The following is a 24837-nucleotide window of genomic DNA, read 5'->3' on the forward strand; positions in this document are numbered from 1 at the left end:
TGCATACCATTCATATTTCATTTGAGATTGGCAGACTTGCCTAGTTGATATGCTGTTAATGTCTAGGGAATATGTGTGTGTGTGTGTGTGTGTGTGTGTGTGTGTGTGTGTGTGTGTGTGTACACCTTGAAGGGAACAGTAATCACTAGAGATTTCCATCTGCTATCACTCTAAGTAAAGATCTAGTGCTCTGTGGTCAAACTTTTTTGACAGCCACAAACATGCAAGCACACACACACACACACACACAAACAAGTATAGGTAGTATTTTTTTTTTATTTAAGTGTTCATACCCCTTGAACATTTTCACATTTTGTCTCGTTACAACCACAAACGTAAATGTATTTCATTGGGATCTAATATAACAGACCAATACAAAGTGCCACACAGTTGTGAAGTGGAAGGAAAATGACAAAAAAAAAATTCTAAATTTTTATCTAAAATGTGTGGTGTCCATTTGTATTCAGTCCCCTTAAATCAACAGGTTTTCTTTTAAGATTGCCCTGTATTTGGCTTCATCCCTTCCCATCAACTCAGCTTCCCTGTCCGTGCGGAGGAAAAGCGTCCCCACAACATGATGTTGCCACCACCGTGTTTCACAGTGCGTTCATTTAGGCTATAAAAATGAAATTTTGGATGCATCTGATCAGAGAACCTTCTTCCACATGTCCGCTGTGTCCCCCACACACAGCAGACATGTGGCTTTTCGCAAACTGCAAACGGGACTTCTTATGGCTTTCTTTTAACAATGGTTTTCTTCTCGCCACTTTTCCATAACGATCAGATTTATGGAGGTCATGGCTAAAAGTTGTCCTGTGTACAGATTCTCCCACCTGATCTGTGGATCTCTGCAGCTCCCTGCAGTTACCCTGGGCCGCTTGGCTGCTTCTCTGATTAATGCTCTCCTCACCCGGCCTGTCAGTTTAGGTGGACGGCCATGTCTTGGTAGACTTGCAGTTGTGCCATCCTCTTTTTGTTTCTGGATGATAGATTAAACAGCGCTTTGTGAGAAGTTCAAAGCTTTTTATAATCCAACCCTGCATTAAACTTCTGAACAATTCTGACCGTGGTGTGTTTTTTTGGGCTTCATGATGCTGTTTCCATCTGCTAACAGAATCATGAATACTTTAAAAACTGTATACTTTTGGCACTGTAATCAGTAGAATTAATGATGTTAAGTCAGAATGTCAGAAGTCTTGCAACCCCCACCAAATTCTTCATATTTAATAAACCAAAATGATTCAGATTAACTAAAAAAAAAAAAAAAAAGAACAAATGTTTTACTGCCATGGGCTGCAAAGTGCAAAAAAAAAATTAAAAACAGGTTGTTTATGTAACAACCTCAGCAGCGACCTCATTTCCCCTCTCGTCTGTTCCAGCCCCTCAGCATTCAGCATCAGCAGTTAATAATCACCACCTGATCATCTGTCATCATCTGCACCTGTTTCTCACTGGGTCAGGACTGAAGTTAGATGTTTTTCATGCTTGAATGATTCATAGATCACTGTGTGGCTTAACAAACACAAACCATTCAACAGTTTTTAGGACAGACAAAAGACTACAATAAAACATAGAAGAAAGTCTGGAGCTTTGAAAGTAAAATATGATGAAGTGAGTTGGGGCTCGAGACTGGGAGTATATACTGTACAGTATCAGGTAAAAGTTTGGACACAAATTTGGATTTATTTTCTATATTCCAGAATAATACTGGATAATAATACTTTTTTTAAATACAAAATAAGACATATTGAATTAGGTAATTATGTAACAACAACAGTCAGATGTTACTTTAAGACATGAAGGTCAGCTGTTCTGGTACCGTTCTTGCAAGAACAGGATTGTTAAGTGCGTTTGTAAAACCCATCAAGCTCCATGATGAAACTGTCTCTCATGAAGACCTTCCCAGGAAAACAAGACCAACACTGAGCTCTGCTAAAGAGGAGAAGTTTATTTAGAGTCACCAGCCTCAGAAATCACCAATTAACAACCAGCACCTCAGATTAGAGACGTTATGGAGCTTCACAGAGCAGAAGGAGCAGATATACATCTCAATATCAACTGTTCAGAGGAGATTATTGCGTGTTTTGGATAATAAACGCCTTCAGGAGTGTTTTACAGTGTAGAAGAAATAAACATTAGGATTGACCATGGAGGTAGAAGGGGTTTTCTTTCTTTCAACTAGCTATTTTGTCCTTTTTTAACTTTTTTGTCAGGAATGAAATATAATTGTTTTCCATCCTCACTCCCACTTGCTGAGGATATCATCCCTATTAGAGTGTTTGGGCGTGGCATATTCTGTTACACTTTACCTCCAGATACAGCACTTAAACTCTCATACACAAACACACACGAACACACACACACACACCCTAATGAAGCGTTGATGTATTTTATCAGCTCTGGTTTGATCATGTTAGCGTGTTTCTTTCGGCATTACAGACCTGACAGCTGTGTCAGTTAATAAATCCCCAGCGTCTGTTCAAGCAGCAGGATTTACACACCGCAGCTGCAAAATCAGCTTACTTCCCTTTTTTTTTTTTTTCTTCCACGATGGGGATTTTTTCTTTTCTTTTTGTGATTTATTTCATTTTTTTGTGCTGCTTATCTTCAGTCCTTTGTCCAGTCGAGGCAGCTGTACGGCGCGCAGGAGGCCGTGTGACCTTCTTTTAGAGTGTGTGTGTTTGTGAAGAGAGAACAGAACGCACGCTCCCATCGATCACTTCTTTTTCTCCGACGCTGTCAGGGGCTAAAGGCTGAAAAAGGTGGAGTGCAAAAAGCAGCTTGCAAAATAAAATAAATAATAATAAATAAATAAAAATCCTCCCAAAGCCGTTTGTGTTCGTTCTCCATGAGCTTTAGGAAAGTGACGCGTCTCACTACACTCAGTGCCGACACTAACACGGGAGCCTTTAAGGAGGTTATAACGTTACAACAGTAACTTTATCGATAAAAACATGTTGTTTATCTGTTTGGAAATAAAACACGTTAAGGGTCATTTCTTATACAGACGTTTCATGAATGTGTGCCTTTTAGAAAACTCTTCTGTTGTACAGTATGGTTCTACAGGGAACCTAGAAGCGTTCCTCCGAACGACAAAAACAAAAAACTCTTTAAACAGATGCAGAACTGTTGTCCTGTTCCTTTATAAAAGTAGATAGATGAAGCAGAATGATTGATCCATCCATCTAGGAACCTCTGTAGTCCAACTAGGGACCATGGAGGCCAAGGGTGAGCGTTGCATTTCTTTCCATTTGTTCGACTGTGGTAGGACCTCCGGTCAACGTTCACACATTACAGGCAATTTGGGAACACCAGTTAGATTTGTATGTCTTCGAAAGGAAACCGGAATACCGAAAGGAAACCCACTGAGGTTTAGTTCCAGCTTAACATTCATTCAGTTATAGAAATGTTTATAAATATTATTCTAATGAGGGAATAAACAGCAGAGCAGGCTGGATCCAGGGTTCCACAAAGGTTCTACTTCTAACCTTTGCTCTAAAGTAGTGATCTTATAATAATAATAATAATAATAATAATGATTTGTATTATTTCTCCCCCTAAAATATAAAATTTCCAAGTTCTAACATGAGGAAGTCTTTTTAGCTGAGATTATGAAGTGCCTCTTGTTCTCACTTTGGATAAGAATGTTGAATCAATGCACTATAAAAACCCCCAAAAGCTACAGTTCATCTCCTGTGAGGTTTTTCTCTTGTCGCGCTTGGCTTTCTCAGCTGTGTATAGCAGCAAGTTCAGCTTCACATACTGTACCTGAGGCATCCTGGACTTCGCTCTGCTGTTTAGGGAAAATAAAATCGATGCATAACTCATAACTCATTTATTAACTTCCTTGTGCAAATAAAAGCTCCGTCCCACAGGCGAACGCTGCCGGATCTTCTGCCAAAAACAGTCCACTTGGGGCGGCTTTGTGTTTATTAGCGACCGTGGCTCTGTGCAAGACTTTTACACTGAGTGTCTCGTAACAACACAAAAAAAGTTCTGTTTTTCGGTGTTGAAAAAAAGTTCATTTGGTAAACTGATGATGTGACCAGTTTTTTTTTTTTTATTTATTTAACATTCTTGACTATACAGTATGCTTGCTACAGTAGTTACTTTCGCTCCGACAGACCCGGGACCCTCTTGCCTTTTCCATTGCCCCTCATTTCCATACACTCTCAGCTCCACATGAAAGTCCTGTCTCCAACAGGAAGTTAAAGACGTGCGGAGTGGCAGAGAGGCGTGTCCCAGTGACAGCGGAACAGAACGAACGAGTTCTTCTGCCCCAAATCCCGAAAACACATCTGTATTCAACGTCACTGAACACACATCACCCACTTCCTGTTGCTTCATTTCCATAATATTTTACCGAAAACAGGAAACAACTGATCATTTATAGTGAAACTGTCAAAGTTCGCAGGAGAGCAACAGCACGGTAAAAGATTGCACAGCGATTTGAAGGAATCCTCCGAAAGAGGCGTAGGATGAATACTTATGCAAAATCATTATAAAGACTCGAGCCACAGGGCACCGCATTTACATTCACATTTATTCATTTGGGGCATGCTTTTAACCAACGTGACTTACAAGTGAAGCAACATCCAAGTGCTTCAACAAACTGGCAAGAAGACAAGCCACTGCTTCTGGAAGGAGAGCTGGAGTACATGCTAATTAAATTGTGGAATTGTTACACAAGAGGATGAAGAATGATAGTGGTAGTGTTTTTTTTTTATATCCAGATTCATTCTAGATCCATTCTGTTTTTTTTTTTTTTTTTCATTTGGAATGGATCCAGATCTTGTATTAATCTCATTTGGTATAAATCTTGATCTCGCAGCTGGAATGGATCCAGACCTCATCTTGGTTTCTCAGTTGGAACGGCTCAAGGTCTTATCCTGGTTCGATGGTTGGAATGGGTCTAGGCGTTTTTTTTTTTTTTTTCTAAGTTCAGGTGGAATGTTTCTACATCTTATCTTGGTTTCAAGTCATCCTGCTCTCAGCAAAATCCACTGTCTATCCATTTTCTTTTTTTTTTTACTAATTATTACAGAGGGAATGGGGTAAGAGGTCTGTGCTGAGTCCTTTATAGATAGATAGTCAGCTGGAGCTAAGAAATGTGTTCAATGCATCACTGGTCACACCTCCTTTATACATTAAGGTCTGTGTGTGTGTGTGTGTGTGTGTGTGTGTATGCTCCATCACCAGCTAAATAGATTGAACTCATAAAGTAGGAGCCATATCCAACCTAACTCTGAGTGTCCGTCGTGCAGAGAAAGTGCTGACTCCTAGATTTGGGTAAAGTGGTGCGACTATGCGCTGACCCCTACACACACACACACACACACACACACACACACACACACACACACACACACTTACACAGAATCTTTCATATTATCATAATTTCAAAATTTTCTTTTAGTAAGATAAAGTTTTTCAGGCTAAGTCAAAAAATTAAGGATTTCCAAATCTCAACGCGTGACTAACCGCGCCGGGCGTTCCTCCTGCTCTGTTCGGAGTCGATGTTGTTGGAGTCGCACTAATCCCTTTCGAGACGACGTGACATAACCTGTGCAGGTGCTCTTTTGAGCCTCGGCTGTGCCACGTAAACATTTGATCAGCTGGTGTTCGGATGCGCTCACGTCCCACAAATGTGCCCGAGTACAGTGTGTGACGCTACGTACGACCGGGCGTGCCTTTAAACCTTCGCTCTATATCGTATAAAGAAAAACTCTCATAAGGAAACAGCAAATACTTTAGCAGTAATTGTACACTTTAAAAGAGTTTATAACGAGCCTTAAGGCTTTTTTTTTCAGTCATTGAGGTATTGATCAGACTCATTGGGATAGTCGGGTGTTTAGAAACCCACTGCAGTGAGCCCAGGGCTGAATTTTTCAATCTCAGACAATTAACTCAGTCAATGTCAACAAAAAGCCCTGCCAGGGTGTGTGTGTGTGTGTGTGTGTGTGTGTGTGTGTGTGTGTAAAGGAAATACAGCATACTGTGATCATTAAGCAGTCTTTTCCTCATATAATCAATAACAACATGTATCACTGTAGTTATTCATCTAAATAGAGAGTTAATTCATTAATACCTTACAGTACACACACACACATACACACACACACATCACTAGACAGTTTCTCCATTGTGAATAGCGATGAAGATGTATTATTTTAATATCATTGTTACGAGAAAATAATGGTGTTTAGGATAGCAGCAGTCGGTTCACCTTCTCTCTTTACTGTGACAAGGAAGTTATGTTTTATTATTATATTTATAAATAATAATCATCATTTTAACAAATAAATGAATAATAATAAAAGGGACTTTAAGAGTGTGATTGTCTCATGCTGCTGCCTGAGTGTTAACCAGCTATAGGGTAGTGTGTATAAATAAATAAAAAAATAAATAAATAAATAAATCCGACTGTTCATTTTTATAATTTTCTTTTGAGAACATTAAAGAATTGTATGTATCTATGTAGGTGTGTATGTATCTGAGTCAGTGATGTCACTTCCTTTCTTTCTAAATGCCACCTTTGATCCGCCTTCCTTGCCTTCCTTTAATCCGACATTGTGCAGTCAGAGGGTGAACCCAGTAGCGGTGAGCTTTCATATCCAGTTCCCGACACACTGCCCCCACAGGTTAACACACAAACTACAATCTGGATCACAAGTTGATCGAAGTTTAATCTGGAAGTAAAAACTGTCTACACTCCAGTCTGGTGAAGCAGCTGAAGAGAAGAAATGTCCAAAGTGCATTGCAACAAAGTACAGTATGTCTGTGTGAGATACGTGTGGTCTGATCTTAAATAAGATATCATTAATTTTATTCGATATCTAAGATACCTACGTGGTTAACTTTATATAAGATGTTTTTGGTCTGATGTACACTATATATCTGAGGTCTAATTTACTGTATGTGAGATACGTGTCTTTCATCTGTTTTACACTACGTATATAAGATATACGTATAATCTACTCTATACAGTGAAACCTCGGATTGCGAGTAACGCGGATTGCGAATGTTCTGCAAGACAAGCAAGGATTTTTTATCCATTTTGACTTGAAAAACGAGCAAGTCTTGGTTTACGAGTACCGAGTATCATGTATCACACATGCGCTTCTTGTTTTGACGCCGAGCGTCACATGATCACAACTGAGTCGACGGTTTTTTTTCTTTCTAGTGCTGCGGAATTGTGGGTAATCGTCTCCCCTGCTGAGTCTTAGTGCGCGTCTCTTACTTATATAATCAACATCCCTGCACGCATGTACTGTTTACTATAACACTGTGACCATGTGTGTGTGTGTAAAACATATTTTATTTTGTGTGTGTATGTATGTGTGTACAGCGTGCGTGTAAAGCAAAAGTAAGTCTCATTAGAGAGGTTAAAGATCCATTTTCTCTCTCTGTGTATCAGCCTGGATTTGTGCCTGTGTGGACGCGTCATTAGACACTCTTTACACACACCCCTCCTCCTCCTGCCTTCACACACACACACACACACACACACACACACACACACACACACACACTCTCTTTCTTTCTGCTCAGAGCAGTGTTTCTTACACAGAAACACTGCTCTGTGGTAAATCTTTTCAAAGGTACGGTGCGGGTTAATTTATTTCATTTTTACTTTACAGCAGTGATTCTGTTAGTATGCGCTCACGTGAGAGTTATTTACGATGTTTTACACACACACACACACACACACACACACACACACACCATTATACTCTGGAATTATGCTCATAATCCAAGGTTTCACTGTATACTGTAAGATAGATGACATCTGATCTACTCTACATGTGATAACTGCAGTCTGATATACACTAAGATATCTCAGGTCTGATCTATTCTTTAAAAGATATCTGACCAACTATAAATAACATGTGGTCTGGTCTATACTTTATAAATTACCTTAAGTCTGATCTATTTGTATAGTTTATTTAAGAACTTGTAATGCAATGTAATATTTAATCCAAATTTTCAGGATTATGCTAATTAGTCTAATAACTTTCGAGCCTGTGAAATGTAGGCATTTACTTTCTTTTGATTCTTTCTTTCATTTTCTCTTTTTTTTTTTAAAGCTAGTTGCATTGGCTATTTTGTCTTTCTTTCTTACAATTAATTTTAACATAATTTAGTTTTTTATTCTTCTTAAATAAACTAGACTCAAGACGCATCCTTTTAATCTGGCATACGCGTAACTCATCCCATAACTTCATACTTCAGTACATCTATCCTGAATGGCAACTACACTAATTCTCTCCATCTTTTCTGTATTTTTCTACCCATCCCGATGCATCTGGAGATTGTGCCAGCTTTAGTAGACAAAGGCCAACCCTGCGAGGATCCTGAGGCATTCAGAGAAGGACCAGCTCCAGCTGGATTCTGCTTTATGATGGTTGGAGCTACACATCCTGCTCCTGTGCTCCCAGTGATCCAGACCCCATCTGCCCTCTGCACCTACTGACTCCCTGTGCTGAACTGGACTTCATGTTAATCTACACAACTTCTGTTATATTGTACTTTCACCTGCACAACACACATGATGTTATATAATATAATCCGTTATCACCCAGATAAGGATGGGTTCCCTGTTGAGTCTGGTTCCTCTTAAGGTTTCTTCCTATTACCATCTCAGGGAGTTTTTCCTTGCCACTGTCGCCGTCACCCTTGGCTTGCTCATCAGAGAAATTTTATTCATTCATCTCGTTATTATCTAGACACATTTTTCTCACACATACACACTTCCAAATATTTTCTTTTCTTTTATTTTCTAAAAAAAAAAAAAAAAAATTCTTTAATTTTTTGTGAAGCTGCTTTGAGACAATGACCATTGTTAAAAGCGCTATATAAATAAAATTGAATTGAATTGAATTGAATTGAATTTAAAGTTTTTTTTTTCATTCTTTTTTTATCATTATTTTTAAACGGCTCGACTTCACATAAATGGCTGTAACTAACACACATGGTTAGTACTGTTTTTTGTTGTGCCTTTTGAGAGTTGAGGTCCAACATCCATCAGATCTTGATGTCTTTATTTTAAATCCATTCTGGTGGTCTATCGTGTGTGTGTGTGTGTGTGTGTGTGTGTGTGTGTGTGTGTGTGTAAATCTTTATGTAATTGAGTGTAACATGGCCTCCAGCTTGTTATTTTGCACTTGGCACTACGGCGTCCTTTTTGAGCAGAAACTGTTTTGTCCTGCAATGTTTACACACACCTGTGCATGTGCACTTCAACAAGTTTGCTAATGTACGCCGGACTTTCATCCAGTCCTGTGCGTCTGAACGTCCAAAAGTCTCGTTCAGTCTGGCTGAGCAGCTCGTCTCCGCACTGAGCGCTGACGTACAGTATTGCTGCCGTCTCCAGGGGCCTCTGTCTGATACACCCAGACGCCCAGACGCCCAGACCTGTTCCTCCAGACCTGAACACATGAATCTAATCACAGTTACAGGTCTGACCTGCTTGGATTTTTCCAGCACGAACTACAGTACGATCTGGATTTGCTGACCCACAAATGCTGTGTGTGCAGAATAAATACCTACATCGTCCACACACAGACACACACACACACACACACACACACACATCATCTACAAAAAGGTGTGCAGGTGTAAGAGACATAGGTACACACAGGTTTTCTCTGAGGTGTGTCAGTGTGATGTGTGTGTGTGTGTGTGCGTGTGTGTGTGTGTTTAATCCTTTCTTCCTCCGTCACTTTCTTTTTTTCCTTTTGTCATTTGCTTCCTTTCACTTCATTAACTCATTGATTATTTATTTATTTATTTATTTATTTATTTATCCATTTATCTTTCTTTCTTTCTCCTGCACTTTTTCCTCTCAGCATCTTTTCCTTTACTGATCATTTTTTCTTTTTTCCACTGTTCTTTCTTCCTTTAAACCCACCCAGTCCTGTGACCTCCTCATTACTAACCCCACCTGTTCTTGCAGGTTCCGTGTCTCTGCGTTCTGATTGGTCGGGTTAAAGGTGATGGGCGGGGTTTCAGTCTACTGGTTTATTTCTTCTCCTCTTTCATTTGTCTGAAATCTATAGAAATCTCACTCTCTGTAAAATCCTATGAATTTTTCATTAGATGAAGTAAAACCTACACACACACACACACACACACACACACACACACACAGGGGAATAAATCCAATGCTAATTAGTTCCAACACTGAATCACACCAGATCTCCTCCGCTTAATCCGATCTCCGCCTTTTACATCAGTTACACAAACACAACAGAGCGACGCCGAGAGACGCAGGCCGATACACCCGCGATCACGTTTTCCGGCGCCTCCTGCTGACGGGACGTGACGCACCACACGTCTGTCCTAATACACACAAGACTGAAACCTCAGAGCGCTGGAACACGTTACTACTGTACACAAGACACAACACACACACTTACACAACACACACCACTTCAACTGGCCTCACACTCCACACACACTGGTTCAGCTAGTCACAAACACAAACACACACACTGGTTCAACTGGTCATAAACACAAACACACACACTGGTTCAACTGGTCACACACACAAACACACACACTGGTTCAACTGGTCACACACACAAACACACACACTGGTTCAACTGGTTACACACACAAACACACACACTGGTTCAACTGGTCACAAACACACACACTGGTTTAACTGGTCACAAACACCCCACACACACTGGTTCAACTGGTCACACACACTGGTTCAACTGGTCACACACACCCCACACACACTGGTTCAACTGGTCACGAACACAAACACACACACTGGTTTAACTGGCCACACCCCACACACACTGGTTCAACTAATCACACACACACACACACACTGGTTCAACTGGTCACACACACCCTAAACACACTGGTTCAACTGGTCACACACACTGGTTCAACTGGTCACACACACTGGTTCAACTGGTCACAAACACCCCACACACACTGGTTTAACTTGTCACGAACACACACACACACACTGGTTCAACTGGTCACAAACACAGACACTGGTTTAACTGGTCACACACAACCCACACACACTGGTTCAACTGGTCACACACACCCCACACACACCGGTTTAACTGGTCACACACACCCCACACACTTGTTCAACTGGTCACACACACCCCACACACACTGGTTCAACTGGTCACACACACTGGTTCAACTGGTCACACACACTGGTTCAACTGGTCACAAACACCCCACACACACTGGTTTAACTGGTCACACACTGGTTTAACTGGTCACAAACACAGACACTGGTTTAACTGGTCACACACACCACACACACTGGTTCAACTGGTCACACACACCCCACACACACCGGTTTAACTGGTCACACACACCCCACACACTTGTTCAACTGGTCACACACACCCCACACACACTGGTTCAACTGGTCACACACTGGTTCAACTGGTCACACACACAGACACTGGTTCAACTGGTCACACAAATCCCGCACACACATGTTCATCTGGTCACACTGAAACACTTTATTTATTTTCATGCAGGTTTTCTTCTCACTCCTCTTTCACATCCCTCAGTTTTATTTGCGTTATTCGTATTGTTGTGTAGTTTTTCTTTAATCAGTAAAGATTTATCAGAGACGTCCATAAGCCTCATAAATACACACGCCAGCTCTAAAAACAATCTCTTACATTCTTTAATAAAGTCCCGTTTTAATTGAAACACACCACCTTCCTAGCTGGTGCTAACTGCTGAACCGCGCGATCTCTTGTCTGTAAGAGTGAGACGATTCCTCCAGCTCGCACTCTCTTACCACACCGAAGCGAAGACGAACCGCTAATCATTCTGATTGTTTATTACATGTACAGTCGTGATATATTCATTGTTAGACGTTCACATTGGCAGTCTAGTTACGGACTCGACCTCGGCTCGACATCTCGCCCCTGGACTCAGAGTTGACCCTAAAGCAGTGTTAATCACGTTCGCTAATGACTGTCTTTAGCGCGGCTAACTCACCCATTGTGGATGCGAGGCAGGACGACCAGATCCTCATTCTTCTGCAGAACCCTGAGTAATTTATTAATTTATTCATCATTATTATTTTATTTATTTCCTTTCCAAGGGCACTACTCCCATTAGTGTCGATGACTCTTCACCTTACAGTACATCGATTTGCATCGTCTTTTGCTTTTTACACATGGAGGTCCTGTATCAGCGCCTCTCCATTTAACCCTCTTCCTTAAACAGTCTTACGACATATACACACACACTCACAGACACACACTTTGGACGATTTGGCGCTGCCAGTTAGTACCCTACCCTGCATTTCTCTGGACCGTGGGAGGAAACGCAATCTCCCAGAGAAACCTTATTTAGAGCTAACCGAAAGGTAAAGACAAGAGCGGGGCTTATATGTTTTCTAAAATCACACGTGTTCATCGAACACAACAATTGATTATTTTACTAGTCACTAATCTACAGTGTTTCTCAATAATGTAGCAACACACCAACTACCTGCTACGTCTGTTATAGACCAGTGCTGGGCGTGCCAGGATAATATAATTGTCTTTGTTTATTTGTTTGTTTCTAATTGAACAATAATGCTGGAGGAGCATAATAAGACAAAAGACACAATTTTTTCCTTAACAAATTTAACGCTATTTGGCACATACGGCAAAGTCCATCAGAAATATGCTAGCAGTCACATTACAGTCATTCAGGGAAAAACGTACAATTCTAACCAGACGATTATATTGCTTTTGCCAAATATCATACCTGAAACACTCACGAGTGTCCTGCTAAGTCTTTGATACCAGCACAATCCATAAAAGAAGCTTTAATTGGAATCCACATGATTAATAACCAGCTTCTCAGAGTCTCTATTAATCCACTTAAATAGCTGAATGTTGTACCTTATTATCTGCAGCAGAGGCACAACTATAAAATCAGGGGGTTATTGATCAGAAGGTTAAGGGTTCAAGTCCCAGCACCACCCAGGGGCCACTGTTGGGCTTTTAACCACGGCCCTCGACCCTGTTTGCTCCTGGGATGGCAAATTATAAAACGATTTACAGTAGTATTAATGACGATGCTGCAATGTATACAATACACGACACGTACCTTAAGGCTTCATTATGTTTCTTTAAGCCTACTGTAATTATTTTTTCTTAAGTTGTTTGGATGTTCATTTATTTTTTTTGTCGTACCTTCGAATGTTTTACAGCACATTTACCAAATTAAATGTAAAACTAAAATGTCTGTGGATTATGTTTATTCCCTTCTAAGAGCTGTTAGAAGGAATGAACAATATGATACACCAGTTGTGCCTCAGTAAAACACTAAAGTGTTATTTGGGGATTGTAAAACTTGCAAACTTGATTAAAAATGGATATTTGTGTCTAGTGCCGGTACTAAATTACATTTTCAATACCTTTTACTGCTACGTACATGGCTACTTAGATCTTCAAAGTACCAGTCACAGATGCCTTTGGTATCTTTTATTTTTAATAAGGTATCCATCCAACAATCATCCTGGAATCCTGCACATTGTATATAAAAGCACAGCAGGACATCTTCAGGACCATAGAAGACCTGTTAGGGATGTCTTCAGGATTTGTCAAAGTCCTAAAATATGTCTCCAGAGCTAAGTTTAATAATCCTCTGTGTACTAAAGTCATTTTTAGGCACTCTTTATGGGGTTCCTACAGGTCTTCCTGTGAAGGAGTCACCACAGCAGACCATCCAATCCATATACAACTTGGAACGCAGAATAACTTCGTATGAATATACACTGTCTTACAGTGACTTCAGGATAAGGATGCTTGACATCAGTCCTGGAGACATAATTTGTCCTTTAATGCACAGACTTATAACAGACACCAAGCCTCCCATTCTGTCCAGGCTTGGGTGGGGTACTGTAACTGAGGACACCCTGCGTCTGGCGGCTGGGTTTTGGACATTGGCAGAAAATCATCCCAGGTGTTTCACATACTGTGGCGAGTAAGAAACATATTGCTGAGGCACCAATGCCCATGGTGGCTTTATGGAGTGATTAGTAATATCTTTTTTTCCTGAAGATGACCCAAAGATCTTTTGAGGAGTCTTGAATTTTAAAGACCTTCTACAAAAGACCTGGGGCCAGGGGTAGCACAGTGTTTAAGGCATTGGACTACGGTTCGGAAGATCCCAGGTTCAAACCCCACAACCACCAAGTTGCCACTGTTGGGCCCTTGAGCAAGGCCCTTAACTCTCACTTGCTCAGATGTGTAATGAGATAAAAATGAAAGTCGCTCTGGATAAGAGCGTCAGCCAAATGCCTAAATGTAAATGTAAGACCTGTTTGTCCATTGGGGCATCTTATGTATCATTTAGTTTAATAAGCTTGCAATCAAATCCATTGATGGTATATCAATCTGATGAGTACATTTAACTTCCGCTTAAGTAAGTTTTCCACTTTTGATTCTGATTCTAATATTTTCACACATTTTCTATACTTTCAGTTCAGCAAGAAATTTCTTACTCTGTAAGAAGACTGTACTGGCTCAGGGTAGGAAGTTGCTCAAAACATCCTGTTAGCTTGAACTATCGTATTAAACACCTCCAACAAGATTCTGAATAAAAGACCTGCTTTGGCTGCATGTCATTTTAGGATTTGGAACTTTTCCCAGGAAGCAGTTCTTACTCAATAAAACTGTAGTAACTCAGAGATACAGAGGCTTGGATGCCTTTTATTGCACTTCGCAATCTGTTCTGAATGCTAAAGAGGCAGGATGGTGATGGAGCCATGGTGTGGACTCCTGACCTCTGTGGTGAAGTTAAAAACGGCAGAGTTGCCGGAAATCCTAGTTACAGCTTATTTAGTTTAAATGCAGCGGTAAAAATGACAATTTTTTATATTTACATTTATTAGCTGGTCTGGATATGGACCAACATACATGGACTAACATTTCACCACTGAAACAGAAAACGCTGTAGTGATGCCACCTGCTAGAGAGTATATCGACCCCCTGCTAATACCCGGCCCATTAATGATAAGGGACAGTCATAGAGGTTATATCGTTTATATTATGTGACATAAAATATACATCAAGCCAGTGCAGAAGCAGGTGATCATATAAAACAATGTTTAATAGATTCACTGGCTGGGTTTTAACACAAGGGTTCTTCACCTACCAAAGTTTGGGGTTCTAATTCAATATTAACAAAAAAAAACTAATTCTTATTTTTTCATGGAAATTAAAAGCAACAACAACAACAATGATAATAATAATAATAACCTGTTTTAACAACAACAATGATAATAATAATAATAACAACCAAGCTTTAGCAGCATCCTGAACTATGTGTATATCTTTAAACTTTTCATGCCTTAAAAAAATGAATATTTAATTTTTCCCCTCTCAGATCTTTGCCTTGCACTTGCACTTGTGTGATATTTAAAAAGGGATATCTTTTGATCCGGCACAAGATCCTGAGACTTAAAATGAACCGTAATACCCTCACAAGCAAGTATTGATTTGAAATCTATGGTGCATCGATCGCCACAGGGTTACAGGGCCTCATTATTCCCTGTTCGAAATGACAGGATGTGATCCGTTGTTTCTCTGGAGCGAACTTAATTGTTACTAGTACTCGTTTAAAGACTCTGCAATTGCTTTTTTTTTTTCATCCGGATCTTCAGCATGATGTCATGTGTGCAACAAGAAGATGCCCACCGGCTGTAAAGTGTGTGATGTGGGAATGATTTAATGTGGATCAAAAAGCTAAATGCATTGTTCTTTGCTTATTCCAACTATTTTTTATGGTGTTTATGCGGTCCCTTGAATAAATCTACGTGAGCAAGCACTTTGATCGAGTTACTGTATATTTCAGCTGGTGAACGTGAGAGAGAGAGAGAGAGAGAGAGAGAGGAGGAGGAGGAGGGGGTCTTTGTTCTCCGATGTTCTCTATCTGTGATGCAATCCACTGTAACTCCACAGCACTGATATTCCAGTCAAAGTCAAAGAGAAATGAGTCATAAAACCTAGAAACATGACTATAAGAGTGTTCTCCTGTAAACTACACGACCCAGAGCACCGAACTTCACAATTTCTTACTTACTCTCACTACGCTGAAGTTGATTATTTTTCCTTTCACCAGCATGTCCTATAGTATTTATTCACTTGACAGTTACTTTTAATGTCCTGGAACCTCTGCAAAATGACTTCTCACTTACGTTATAGCAGCGATAAATATGTGCCCCCTTCAGCAGACTCTCGATTTTATTTCTCTTTAAAGTTAAAAGAAAAGAAAAAATAGGCAAAAGAAAAAGAAAGAAAAAACACGGCTTGACATCCTGATCATTCTTAATTACTGACAAACCTTTAGCTAAAGTGCTGATACTGAAGACTCCTCCCATTTATTTTAAATGAATATTTATGTGAAGTGTTCACTCTGCGAATGTCCATGCAAATGAGCTTTTACTCCAGTATAGAAACGATAATCCTTTAAAGAAGTGCATTAATATAAACCTCTAGAGTGAAGAATAAAAAAAAGCCTTCCAGAGAGTATTTATAGAGCACGCCTGTGTATAGCATATACTATAAAGCCTATTATGTAAATATAGCATGTAAAATGTATATGCAGAATATAAACTGTCTACAGCACACAGGGTGTGTATATTAAATTGATCATAAACAATAAAGTGAAGAGTGTGTAGAGCACAAAGTGGGAATAAAGTATGTAGCATGTATATGGTGTGTAGAGTACGTAAAATGTCTAAAGAACATGTAGAGTGTATAGAATGTGTTGAGTGTATATACTGTACAGAGCATGTAGAGTGTATAGAGCATGGAAAGACATAAGGAATATAAAATAGTGAGCATGTACAGTACTGTACATGATTTGTGTAGACTGTGTAAAGCATATTGCATATATAAAGCATGTAGCATTATGTATATATAATTAAGCAGTGTGTGTGCATGTACAGTAGAGAACACACAAATTGTACACCATGTAGAGTGTTTGGAGCCTATGAAGCATGTGGAGCGTACAGTATATAACATATAACACAAAAAGTGTGTAGGTTGCATAGAGATTGTACAGTGTATAGAGCACATATGGTGTATAGAACATACAGTGTAGAGCATATACAGTATACTGTAGCATGTCCACCATATAGAGCATTTAGATTGGGTAAAGCATGTATAGCGTAGAGACGTGTAAAGTATTTTCCTTTAAATGTTTTGTAATTCATATTTGTATTTTTTGCTATAAAGCTGTTTTGCTACAAAGTCCACTGTTGAAGGCAATATACAAATAAAATCTAATTGAATAGTGTGTATAGGGCATATAAAACATGTACATTACAGGATGTAATGAGTTCTTAGTTCTCAGAGTCCAATACAGTGAAAACCGGCTCAAAATAGTGTCTGGGATTCCCCTCGCGATTTAAAGGTGCAGAGACAAGACTGTTACATTTGAAATGTGTGAGATTAATTTTCTTAGGCACAATTATTGGTATGCTTCACAGTGTATGTTTGTGTCAAAGGCGTATTAGCCTCACTTTTCGGACTTACGAACAAATTCGACTTATGAACATGCTCCCAGAAACGGAACTTGTTTATAAGTCAATGACTTCCTGTATATAGAGTGTATACTGTAGATCATGGGGAGTGTGTTATAAGAGACTTCCACACACTCACCACATAGAAAAGTGATTTTCCTTTCAGCCATGGCGTAGTTTCCTGCTCTTAGTAATCTCAGTTCTTCTCACTAGTAATGTTTAGATCTGAAAGGGAACAAACACATGCAAAAATAAGTACTGTAATAATAATAATAATAATAATAATATAGTTAAAGAGAAAGTTTTACAATAATGTAAAGAATTAATAAAGTCTTTTTTAAATAGAATTTGAAAATTAGGCCGCTTTATGAAATCAATATTCAGTGGACAAACACAGTGCCTCTCAATCCTACAGTCAGATTGTGTGTGTGTGTGTGTGTGTGTGTGTGTGTGTATGTGTGTGATTTCTATCTATCCTAAATAAATCACATTTCTCAGTCACTCTCTTGCCCTCAGTACGTCTGAGAAGAAAGACATTAATGAGGCTTTGTGAGTGGGCCAGTAGGAGACGAAGGACAGAGACATAGAGCATTATGCAAACGCCAGCTCTGAATTGCTAATGAAAGCTGCTGAGGATGAACCAGACAGTGAAAAAAAAAGGATCGCCTAAAATAAAGAAGGAAATAAAAGTTTGTTTTTGGTCACTTGTGTAAAGTTTGTTTTGACTGCGAGATCTAGCACTACCTGTCCGACTGTATGGTTCATCATGTACCCCACTCTCTCCTTTGCTTTTCTTTGGTAAGATCTCCTCATTTATTTCCCCTATTATGACCCCCTCTTTTTGTCCCTCTCATTATACCCCCCCCCCCAACCCCCCAACCCATTAACATCCACTTATTAAACTTTTTTGTTTTGGTCCCCCATCAAACTTAAGTTACTAAGATCCCTTTATTTAAAGCTTTTGATTTGAAGCCGATCTTTTTTAATGCACTTGTTTATCATTACATCCTCTACCTTAGATACTCTCATTTAGTTTCAATCACTTAAGATCAACTCTTTTATATCACTTTGGAAAATGTCCTTGATTTCTCTCATAAAAGCCTCAGAATTAATAACAATGATTTTTTTATTCACATCCATTGTTCTGAGCTCTTGATTAAAAGCACTTTTAGGATTCATTTTTAAGATCCTCATTAAAGCATCTGTCATTTAGATCTGCTTTACTAAGATCTCCATCATTAGATCTCCTGGATTTAGAACACACACACACTTTTAAATTAAGATTCTTTTTTCCTTTCCCTAAGGTCACCCACATTAACATCTCCCCATAAAATGTCTGTCTCATTAGGATCCCATACATTAAAATCTCCCTCAATAGGATCTACCTTACCAAGACCTACCTGATAAGGATGCTCTTCATTATATCTTCCTTATTTTGATCTAGGTCATGATGTGGTTTCTTTTTAGCCCCCCATTAGGATCCCCTTCATGCTCATGAGGATCTAGCACATAAAGATCTCACACCTTAAGATTATTTCTTTAAGAAACTATTATGAAGATTACTTTTATAAAATATTTTTTATGATCTATATGTTAAGATCCAAAACAAAACCTTATTATTAAGTTTCATTAGGCTTCATTAGACCTGCTGAAAAGAAATCTGAAAAGTAAATACTGTATATTTTTATTTTTGTTCTTCTCTTACCGCACGTTAAAGAATGCTTCATATTTTATAGAGTTCATGCTCTATTATGAATTATAGATGTTACTTTTAAGAGGTCTTGTAGCACACATAAGGTCGAGCCGACCTCACACGCCTTCGTTATGAATGACATCCATTCCAGATGATTTCACTGAATACTGAGTAACGCTACAAAAATCCCTTACGCTCATAATGCCATACATTTTCACTTCACATGAATTTCTTTGAATTACAAATGAGATTCTTTCAAGTAAATTCAGTAAGAGGGCTGGCATTCAGTAGGTAATAAAAAGTCATATAGAATAGCATTCCTCAAAGGTGAGTGAGATTAATACACTGTTAGTTTATGATTAAAAGCTCTATTATCACACGGGTGCATGACTGAAAACATCACGGCTGAGATGCTTTACCGGTTTGTTGTGACATTTCCTTTGTTTAGTCGACAATCTTGTGTTGGTAAGTGTGTGGTTTCAGTTCATTAACAATAAAATTTCAAAAAGAAACAAACAAAGAAAGAGCTGTCAGGTAGGTAGTGTAATTAATATTTACAAAAGCCCTACTGTGAACACACAGACGACAGAGTGACGCTCGTTACACACCGACACACGGGCGACAAAGTGACGCTCATTACACTGACACACAGGCAACAGAGTGACACTTGTTTCACACTGACACCGAATGGTCAATGGTAAGTCATTGCATAATTTGGGGGCCGCCACAGAGAACGCCCAATCACCCCTGAGATTGCATTTGGTCTGGGGTACCATCAGCAAACGTTTATCTGATGATCCGAGAGGTAGGGAGGGGCAAGGCCATGTAAACATTTAAACGTGACTAAGAGAATTTTAAAATAAATTCTGTACTGTACCGGGAGCCAATAAAGAGAAGCCAGAACTGGAGAAATATGTTCTCTATTACGCGTAGATGTTAATAGTGGATCAGCTGTAGCCAATGTAATCCTGTCTGAGAAACCCCAAAATACAGAGCATTACAATAATCAATGCGAGTGGTGATGAAGGCGTGGATGGCTATTTCGAACAGCCTAAAGGACAAAACAGGTTTAAGTTTTGCCAAGTGCCTTAACTAAAAGAAACTGGACCACGGCAACAAATACAACGATAAAGAAAGGGGTCCAAAAATACACCCCTGTGGGACCCCATATGTAAGCAGAGCTAATGATGACTCAAGATCTCCAAGGCTAACAGAAAAAGTTTTATCAATAAGATAGGGCCTAAACCAGTCTAGAGCTGTCCCCCTAATTCCCACCCAGTGTTCTAAGCGTGACAGAAGAATGTCATGGTCTACTGTATCAAAGGCAGCTGTTAAATCAACCAGCAGAAAAATCGCAGAGTTACCGGAATCTGTAATACGATAAATGTTGTTTAAGAGTCATAACAGAGCTGTTCAGTACTGTGAAGAGCCTTGAAACCAGGGCTCTTTTTTAAAAACTCTTTGTTCATTTCTTTACAGACAAAGGTACAGATTTTATTTTTATTACATCATTAACACACCCGGCTTTATTTTATCTCCTTGTGTACTAACAGAAAGCAGCTCTTTAAAGAAAAAAAAAATCTATCATGTTCTTAAGATTTCTTTTATTAACACCACAGACTTTTAATTTATTGAGAAGTGATCAGGCTGGTCCTCGCCCACGGCTGTGTGTTTAACAAACAAATCTCAATACAATAACCTGACAGCCACAAGGACAGTTTCTGTTCAGTTTTCTTTCTTTTTTACTTATGATTGTGTTTTTACATGAGTGTGAAACATCTGCGGTGCTGCTTGACCTGAATGATCACAACGTCCAAGTTCTGAAATAAAAGCAGAAATCTGTAGTTTATTTTCCCCCGGGCCTCGTCTGGATTCTTACACACTGACTTTATTGTTCCTCCATTAGCACAGGAAAAAGAAATAAGGTCTTCTTAGAAAAATAAAAAAAGAGAAGGAAAATAATCTTGTGTTTGTCCTTTCAGAACGCTGTTCATGAAGGCTTTTCACTCTAAAATAGCCCCAAAGTGTTATTTTTTTCTGAAGCTGGAATGCAATGTTCGCCTTTCGACAGACAAATTGCTCTGACATTTAAAATAACTTTAAACAGAGTCTGGATTAAAAACTGAAAGTGGGGAAAAAATGCCTGTAAAGTCTGTTTTATAGAGAGTTTTGTTAAGTCTAATCCTTATGAGCAGCATTACTGCAGACTGTTCACTAAAGCAGTATTCTGTCTGTCTATGTCTTTCTTTCTTTCTTTCTTTCTCTCTTGTCTTCCTTTTTCTTTTATGCTTGTTAATTCTGCGTTTGTGCAAATTTGCTTGTATCCTTCTATTTCCTAAGTTTTTTTTCCCTTTAAAACTTTAAAAACATAACTCTTTTTTTTTAAGTGGGGCATGAACCATTCCTTCTTTCTTTTCACTTTTAAACTAACTTTTTTTTCACTTTCCTTGACTAATAATTTTTATCTTTTCTTTTTTTTACATAAAATTTTTTTCCTTCCTTCCTTATTTTCTCTCTTTTTCTTTTTACACTTTCTTTCTTGCATTGATCATAACACTGCCTGATGCATGATGGGAGCATCGCTTCATGTTCTTCCCTTCTTACCCTGACACACCCATCGATCTGAAATAGGCTCAATCTGGACTCATCAGGTCAAATGACCGTCTTCCCTCGCTCCAAGATCCAGTCTTTATGCTACCTAACAAACTGAAGACTTTTTTCTGGAAAGAAAACAAGTGGTTGGGACATCCGGGATGTTTTTCTTACCGCATTTCTTCTGTGAAGTTGAGGTTCAGCTCTGTCCTTCCACAGTTTAATCATATCTCGTACAGTTCTAAATCCTGTTCTTGTCATTTCAGCTTTTTTTCCATAGTTGTTGTCTTATAATGTCTAATAATGTACTATTCTTCATCTTTTTTTCTTCTTATTATTATTTTATTATTATTTTATTATTATTATTATTATTATTATTATTATTATTATAATTGGCCAGGCGGTGGTACAGTATTGTGCATCATGCGAGCCTTGAAAAGCTAAAACTCTTGCTACTACAAACCCAAACTATTATTTCAGCCTTAAATATCTCTGGATCGATGTTTGGCTCGTGATCCAGCGATGGATTTTCCCTCTCTTCTTTCTCATCAAACTGAGAGCATTAAAAGGCGTGGGTCAGAAAGGGCTCGGGAAGAGATGCATTGATTTCTGCTCTGGGAAATCATCTCAAAAGCAACACAACTCGACCTCCTCTACAGCAGCTTTTTCATCACACTTCTTCTTTCATGATAAGAAATTTGGAACACAGAGAGAATATTAGGATGAACAGATGCAGAGATCAGAAGGCACGAGCGGGTGAAAGAAAGACAGAATGATGCTGAGAGTCTGCTAACACTGCAGTAGATTCACCCAAATACTTTTTTCCATACTTTCGTAATAATAATAATAATAATAATAATTATTTATTTATTTAATATAATATATATATAATTTTTCACTATCACTTCAAAAAAAAAATCCTATTTTTAAACAAGTTTTACACTTTTTAAGGCTTCGCCTTTTTTTTATTTTTATCTGTTCTAAGTAGAATTTATTATAATCTTATTTTTAAAGAATAGTGGATTAATTTTTAACTAGGCTTTAATGTATTTTCACCTGTGCCATGGTGGGTGCCATTACTTTTTGCAGCATACGTATTTAGTGCACACATGTGACAAATTTTCTTCCATCATTTTTTTCCTTCTTGCTCCATTTCCAATGAGCCACAAACCTGTGTGTGTGTGCATTTGTGCATGTGTGTGCGTGTGTCTATGCCTGTATGCGTGTGTATCGTAGCTGCATGCTAACTACTCCCAGGAGCTTCTGGCTGATTCAGGAGTTGAGCAGCAGCGAGGGCAAGTTCTCCTCCTGCGTTTGTGTGGAAGAGAAGCGTGCTGTAAGCAGAAATCAGTGAGCTTCACCAGCAGCTTCAAAAGCTTCACCAGCACAAATCTACCGCACTAACCATCACCTCCTGCAGGGAACGCTGGGTAATCTCACCCAGAGAGAGAGAGAGAGAGAGAGGGAGAGAGAGCTGCTCTACTGCAGAAGGAAACACACTCCTCCTTACACGGTCGCACAATCTGATCTCATTTATCTCCTGATTATTTTTATTATCTACATATAATATCTAACTTTTTACATACAGTACACGTGCAGTTACTTGCACATTGCATTAGCGAACATTACATAACGGCCTGAATGTACTCATAGCTCACGGCTGCTCCATACAAAACTCCAAAGACAGTCCAGGTCTAGGCTTCTAATCGGCCCCCTGTTGATTAGAGACGCTCCTAACAGCACTTTACAATTTTTCGTTTTCGTATGGACAAAGATATTTTTAAAACTACATGGCTACGTGTGGACATGGCCTGAGAGTGGACGTCCAACAGAGGGTTTTGTCTTTGTCTTTTTAAAAGAAAGAAAGAAAGAAGAAGACTTAACAGAGATGGAGAGGCACTTGGGAGCATCTGTGAGGATTGAGCTCTAAGAGAAAAGTTGAAAAAACTTAACTTGTGCAATAATAATAATAATAATTTCCATAATGAAAAGCTGGCGTGTCTATTGCGTGATGTAGGCAGTGAGCTATTTCCACCATGGCACGTTTCTGAGCAGGAAAAAAACCCAGCTGAATTCTGGTTTATCTTTATTCGGTGGTGATGTGGAGGGAAACGGAGAGAGGTCATGACGCTCGGCTGAAACGCAGCACCCCGAGCACCCGCTGCGCCGGGCCCCGAAGACAAGAGAACAGAGCGTCTAATGCATTCAGATCAGATGCAAAAAAAAAACATCGCTTTGTTTTAAAGCAGATCTGACCTTGACCTTACCAGAATTTTTTTTTTTTTTTTTTTTTCCAGCAGGCATCTCAAGTGTGGGATCACATCCTCATCACGGCATGGATTTGAAATTACAATTCTGCCAAAGAGGTCAGCGGGAAGGTCGCGTGTCAGTCAGTTTGATGTTGAGATTCATCATGGATTGTGAGATAAACATCAAGGCCTTTTTTTATTTGTAAAAAAAAATATTATTTAATATTACAGTAATACAGTAAGATTTATTTACTGTGGCTTTAGTGATGTCACAAAGGAAAACATGTTTCTCAATTTAGCAAGCAATAATATTCAGATATTAAAAAGATATCTTATTTTATATATATAGTGAGTATTTCACAGTATCAGCATTGATTTGTGCTTCATCTGGTTTTAGCAAAGCATTACGCAGAGAAAACAAAGCGTGATATTTTAGCGAAAACAACATTAAGTTCAGGATGTTTTATTAATGAGAACGCTTCTCAAGATTATTCCTCTATTTAAAAAAATAAATAAAACATTGTCAATGGACGTGACATGACATCAGTACAGCTAAGTTAACACCGATTTTTATTTTGACTTCTTGTTGCTTTCTTTTATGTTTTAAAATAATTTACATTATATTGGACAGCCTTCAATTTTTAATCCTTTGCTTCTTTTTTAAATAATAAAAAGAAAAAAAAACAGATGCACCAATCAAAACAAGCTTGGCACTACGTTTAACAAGAGCCTTTTTTTTTCCACTGCTATTACTGCTAACGAGATAATGAATTGCTACTGTA

At 38.9% G+C, this 24837-nt stretch overlaps 1 protein-coding gene across 2 annotated transcripts in view; it reads right to left on the reverse strand.

Moving 5' to 3' along the window:
- The window catches only part of lingo2 (leucine rich repeat and Ig domain containing 2), a 290114-nt gene that overhangs the window by 89537 nt on the left and 175740 nt on the right, over window positions 1–24837 (reverse strand). For both annotated transcript variants that reach the window (XM_053506346.1, XM_053506347.1), the window contains one exon: window positions 17661–17746. The gene's annotated coding sequence lies outside the window, so the exon portion shown is untranslated. The remainder of the gene's footprint in view (window positions 1–17660; window positions 17747–24837) is intronic.

This window comes from Clarias gariepinus, chromosome 10, assembly GCF_024256425.1.
Source record: "Clarias gariepinus isolate MV-2021 ecotype Netherlands chromosome 10, CGAR_prim_01v2, whole genome shotgun sequence".
Lineage (NCBI taxonomy): Eukaryota > Metazoa > Chordata > Actinopteri > Siluriformes > Clariidae > Clarias > Clarias gariepinus.